This window comes from Bubalus kerabau, chromosome 1, assembly GCF_029407905.1.
Source record: "Bubalus kerabau isolate K-KA32 ecotype Philippines breed swamp buffalo chromosome 1, PCC_UOA_SB_1v2, whole genome shotgun sequence".
In the NCBI taxonomy this organism is placed as follows: Eukaryota; Metazoa; Chordata; class Mammalia; order Artiodactyla; family Bovidae; genus Bubalus; species Bubalus kerabau.
The window spans coordinates 159,764,315-159,770,945 of NC_073624.1; the positions used below are offsets into that span (position 1 = coordinate 159,764,315).

At 38.6% G+C, this 6,631-nt stretch overlaps 1 non-coding gene across 1 annotated transcript; it reads right to left on the reverse strand.

Annotated features, from left to right (window-relative positions):
* Window positions 1-6,252: 6,252 nt before the first annotated feature.
* Window positions 6,253-6,324, reverse strand: TRNAP-GGG (transfer RNA proline (anticodon GGG)). Its single transcript has one exon. It is a non-coding gene; the product is annotated as a tRNA-Pro (tRNA).
* Window positions 6,325-6,631: the final 307 nt, after the last annotated feature.

The following is a 6,631-nucleotide window of genomic DNA, read 5'->3' on the forward strand; positions in this document are numbered from 1 at the left end:
GAAACACAAACTTTAAATGATACAATACTGGATGCTTGGGGCTGGTGCACTGGGACGACCCAGAGGGATGGAATGGGGAGGGAGGAGGGAGGAGGGTTCAGGATGGGGAACACATGTATACCTGTGGCGGATTCATTTTGATATTTGGCAAAACTAATACAGTTATGTAAAGTCTAAAAATAAAATAAAATTAAAAAAAAAATAAATGATACAATAGACCAGTTAGACCTAATTGATATCTATAGGACATTTCACTGCAAAACAATGAATTTCACCTTTTTCTCAGTGCACACAGAACCTTCTCCAGGATAGATCATATCCTGGGCCATAAATCTAGCCTTGGTAAATTCAAAAAAATTGAAATCATTCCAAGCATCTTTTCTGACCATAATGCAGTAAGATTCGACTCCATTACAGGAGAAAAACGATTAAAAATTCCAACATATGAAGGCTGAGCAACACACTGCTGAATAACCAAAAAATCACAGAAGAAATCAAAATATGCATAGAAATAAATGAAAATGAAAACACAACAACCCAAAACCTGTGAGACACTGCAAAAGCAGTGCTAAGGGGAAGGTTCATAGCAATACAGGCATACCTCAAGAAACAAGAAAAAAGTCAATAAATAACCTAACTCTACACCTAAAACAACTAGAAAAGGAAGAAATGAAGAACCCCAGGGTTAGTAGAAGGAAAGTAATCTTAAAAATTAGGGCAGAAATAAATGCAAAAGAAACAAAAGGGACCATAGCAAAAATCAACAAAGCCAAAAGCTGGTTCTTTGAGAGAATAAATAAAATTGACAAACCATTAGCCAGACTCATCAAGAAACAAAAGGAGAAAAATCAAATCAATAAAATTAGAAATGAAAATGGAGAGATCACAACAGACAACACAGAAATATAAAGGATCATAAGAGACTACTATCAGCAATTATATGCCAATAAAATGGACAACGTGGAAGAAATGGACAAATTCTTAGAAAAGTACAACTCTCCAAAACTCGACCAGGAAGAAATAGAAAATCTTAACAGACCCATCACAAGCACGGAAATTGAAACTGTAATCAAAAATCTTCCAGCAAACAAAGCCCAAGACCAGACGGCTTCACAGCTGAATTCTACCAAAAATTTAGAGAAGAGCTAATACCTATCTTACTCAAACTCTTCCAGAAAATTGCAGAGGAAGGTAAACTTCCAAACTCATTCTATGAGGCCACCGTCACCCTAATACCAAAACCTGACAAAGATGCCACAAAAAAAAGAAAACTACAGGCCAATATCACTGATGAACATAGATGCAAAAATCCTTAACAAAATTCTAGCAATCAGAATCCAACAACACATTAAAAAGATCATACATCATGACCAAGTGGGCTTTATCCCACGGATGCAAACATTCTTCAATATCTGCAAATCAGTAAATGTAATACACCACATTAACAAATTGAAAAATAAAAACCATATGATTATTTCAATAGATGCAGAGAAAGCCTTTGACAAAATTCAACATCCATTTATGATAAAAAAATAAACCCTCCAGAAAGCAGGAATAGAAGGAACATACCTCAACATAAGAACAACTATATATGACAAACCCACAGCAAACATGATCCTCAACGGTGAAAACTTGAAAGCATTTCCCCTAAGGTCAGGAACAAGACAAGGGTGCCCTCTCTCACCACTACTATTCAACATACTTTTGGAAGTTTTGGCCACAGCAATTAGAGCAGAAAAAGAAATAAAGGAATCCAGATTGGAAAAGAAGAAGTAAAACTCTCACTGTTTGCAGATGACATGGTCCTCTACATAGAAAACCCTAAAGACTCCACCAGAAAATTGCTAGAGCTAATCAATGAATATAGTAAAGTTGTAGGATATAAAATCAACACACAGATATCCCTTGTATTCCTATACACTAACAATGAGAAAACAGAAACAGAAATTAAGGAAACAATTCCATTCACCATTGCAACGGAAAGAATAAAATACTTAGGAATAAATCTACCTAAAGAAACAAAAGACCTATATACAGAAAACTAAAACACTGGTGAAAGAAATCAAAGAGGACACTAATAGATGGAAAAATATACCGTGTTCATAGATCGGAAGAATCAATAGAGTGAAAATCAGTATACTGCCCAAAGCAATTTATAGATTCAATGCAATCCCTATCAAGCTACCAATGGTATTTTCACAGAGCTAGAACAAATAATTTCACAATTTGTATGGAAATACAAAAAAACCTCGAATAGCCAAAGCAGTCTTCAGAAAGAAGGATGGAACTGGAGGAATCAACCTGCCTGACTTCAGGCTGTACTACAAAACTTCAGTCATCAAGACAGTATGGTACTGGCACAAAGACAGAAATATAGATCAGTGGAACAAAATAGAAAGCTCAGAGATAAATCCATGTACCTATGGACACCTTATCTTTGACAAAGGAAGCAAAAATATACAATGGAGAAAAGACAATCTCTTTAACAAGTGGTGCTGGGAAAACTGGTCAACCACTTGTAAAAGAATGAAACTAGAACACTTTCTCACACCATACACAAAAATAAACTCAAAATGGATTAAAGATCTAAACGTAAGACCAGAAACTATAAAACTCCTAGAGCAGAACATAGGCAAAACACTCTCTGACATACATCAAAGCAGGATCCTCTATGACCCACCTCCCAGAGGAATGGAAATAAAAGCAAAAATAAACTAATGGGACCTAATTAAATTTAAAAGCTTCTGCACAACAAAGGAAACTCTAAGCAAGGTGAAAAGGCAGCCTTCAGAATGTGAGAAAATAATAGCAAATGAGGCAACTGACAAAGAATTAATCTCAAAATTATACGAGCAACTTCTCCAGCTCAATTCCAGAAAAATAAACGACCCAGTCGAAAAATGGGCCAAAGAACTAAACAGACATTTCTTTAAAGAAGACATACAGATGGCTAACAACCACATGAAAAGATGTTCAACATCACTCATTATCAGAGAAATGCAAATCAAAACCACTATGAGGTACCATTTCATGCCAGTCAGAATGGCTGCGATCCAAAAGTCTCCAAGCAATAAATGCTGGAGAGGGTGTGGAGAAAAGGGAACCCTCTTATACTGTTGGTGGGAATGCAAACTAGTACAGCCACTATGGAGAACAGTGTGGAGAGTCCTTAAAAAACTGGAAATAGAACTGCCATATGACCCAGCAATCCCACTGCTGGGCATACACACCGAGGAAACCAGAATTGAAAGAGACACATGTACCCCAATGTTCATCGCAGCACTGTTTATAATAGCCAGGACATGGAAGCAACCTAGATGTCCATCAGCAGATGAATGGATAAGAAAGCTGTGGTACATATACACAATGGAATATTCAGTTCAGTCAATTTAATCGCTCAGTCGTGTCCGACTCTTTGCAACCCCATGAATCACAGCACGCCAAGCCTCCCTGTCTGTCACCAACACCAGGAGTTCACCCAGACTCACGTCCATCGAGTCAGTGATGCCATCCAGCCATCTCATCCTCTGTCGTCCCCTTCTCCTCTTGCCCCCAATCCCTCCCAGCATGAAAGTCTTTTCCAATGAATCAACTCTTTGTATGAGGTGGCCAAAGTACTGGAGTTTCAGCTTTAGCATCATTCCTTCCAAAGAAATCCCAGGGCTGATCTCCTTCAGAATGGACTGGTTGGATCTCCTTGCAATCCAAGGGACTCTCAAGAGTCTTCAACACCACAGTTCAAAAACATCAATTCTTCAGCGCTCAGCCTTCTTCACAGTCCAACTCTCACATCCATACATGACCACCGGAAAAACCAAAGCCTTGACTAGATGGACCTTTGTTGGCAAAGTAATGTCTCTGCTTTTGAATATGCTATCTAGGTTGGTCATAACTTTCCTTCCAAGGAGGAAGCATCTTTTAATTTCATGGCTGCAGTCACCATCTGCAGTGATTTTGGAGCCCCCCCAAAATAAAGTCTGACACTGTTTCCACTGTTTCCCCATCTATTTCCCATGAAGTGATGGGACCGGATGCCATGATCTTCATTTTCTGAATGTTGAGCTTCAAGCCAACTTTTTCACTCTCCACTTTCACTTTCATCAAGAGGCTTTTGAGTTCCTCTTCTCTTTCTGCCATAAGGGTGGTGTCATCTGCATATCTGAGGCTATTGGTATTTCTCCCGGCAATCTTGATTCCAGCTTGTGCTTCTTCCAGTCCAGACTTTCTCATGATATACTCTGCATATAAGTTAAATAAACAGGGTGACAATATACAGCCTTGACAAACTCCTTTTCCTATTTGGAACCAGTCTGTTCCATGTCCAGTTCTAACTGTTGCTTCCTGACCTGCATACAGATTTCTCAAGAGGCGGATCAGGTGGTCTGGTATTCCCATCTCTTGGAGAATTTTCCACAGTTTATTGTGATCCATACAGTCAAAGGCTTTGGCATAGTCAATAAAGCAGAAATAGATGTTTTCCTGGAACTCTCTTGCTTTTTCCATGATCCAGCGGATGTTAGCAATTTGATCTCTGGTTCCTCTGCCTTTTCTAAAACCAGCTTGAACATCAGGAAGTTCACGGTTCACATATTGCTGAAGCCTGGCTTGGAGAATTTTGAGCATTACTTTACTAGCGTGTGAGATGAGTGCAATTGTGCGGTAGTTTGAGCATTCTTTGGCATTGCCTTTCTTTGGGATTGGAATGAAAACTGACCTTTTCCAGTCCTCAGCCATTAAAAAGAATACATTTGAATCAGTTCTAATGAGGTGGATGAAACTGGAGCCTATTATACAGAGTGAAGTAAGGCGGAAAGAATAAGACCAATACAGTATACTAACGCATATATATGGAATTTAGAAAGATGCCAACGATAACCCTGTATGTGAGACAGCAAAAGAGACACAGATGTATAGAACAGTCTTTTGGACTCTGGGAGAGGGCGAGGGTGGGATGATTTGGGAGAATGGCATTGAAACATGTATATTATCATATACATATGAATCACCAGTCCAGGTTCAATGCATGATGCAGGGTGCTCGGGGCTGGTGCACTGGGATGACCCAGAGGGATGGTACGGGAGGGAGGTGGGAGGCGGGTTCAGGATGGGGAACATGTGTACACTGTGGCGGATTCAAATCAATGTATGGCAAAACCAATACAATATTGTAAAGTAATTAGCCCCCAATTAAAATAAATAAATTAAAAAAAGAAAAAGTCCTCTGTGTGGAATCCATGAGAAGGAGAAGGAGGACTCCTTGACACTTTGATATGTAAAGTATATGATATGTATAATTTGAGGGGAAGAAAAATAAGATAAAAAATATGGAACTCCTAATAAACTGCGGAAAGGGCACTAGACAATAAAAAGTACAATAGAGGGAAGAAATGGAAATAATCACTGATCAATAGAAGACAAGAAAAGAGAGAAAAAGAAGCACAGAATTTGTAAGATAAAGAGCAAATAATAAAATATGTTTTAAACCAAATACATCAATGTTTACATTCAATGTAAATATTCCAACTAAGAACGAGTTTTGTTAGACTGAATATACATCCTATAATACCATAAATACATATTGCAGTATGTGGTTCGTCGCTCAGTTGTGTCTGACTCTGCATGAGCTGTAGCCCACCCATGGGCTGTAGCCCTCCAGTTTCCTCTGTTCATAGGGATTCTCCAGGCAAGGACACTGGCGTGGGTTGCCATGCTCTCCTCCAAGGGATCTTCCCAACCCAGGGATTGAACCCAGGTCTCCCACATTGAAGGTGGATTATTTACTGTCTGAGCCACTAGAGCAGACCATATTGTAGTATATATATATATATAACTAACTTAAGCAGTTTGAAAGAGACACACTTTAAATATAAGGACATAAAATAACTGAAAGTAAAACAATGACCAACTTTTTTCATGAAAATAGAGTCCAAAGTAAATCAGTGTATAATGCAAAAAGCATTCATTACCAGATACAGAGAGAGACATAATGACAAAAGGGTCAATGCATAAGAAAATTATAACAATTCTAGACTTGTTTTCACCTAATGAAATAATTTCTAAAGATTTAAATAATTAATGAATTAAATGGGGAAATTGTTGAATCAGTAATCATCATGGAAAATGAAAGTGAAGTCACTCAGTCGTGTCAGAGTCTTTGCGACCCCATGGACTGTAGCCTACCAGGCTCCTCCCTCCATGGGATTCTCTAGGCAAGAGTACTGGAGTGGGTTGCCATTTCCTTCTCCAGGGGATCTTCCCAACCCAGGGATTGAACCTGGGTCTCCCGCATCCCAGGCAGATGCTTTAACCTCTGAGCCACCAGGGAAGCCCTAATCATCATGGAAGATTTTAGCATATGGAATACATATTGTTTTCATATGCATTTAACTATCTGTGGATTTATATTTTAATATCCCATTTATCTCTTGCCTTAATTCACTGAAGCTCAGATTTATGTGCATTAGATTTATAGAGATGAAGACTCTATACCCTAAAGATCTCAATTTATCTGTAATTTGTGCCCAATAATTAACATTTTTTGTAAGCAGCCTGGGTGATTCAGGAAGCATTGTTGGGTTTCCCCATTGCCACATTGCTCCTTGAAAAATAAAATATGTAAGTTTGCACAGGAC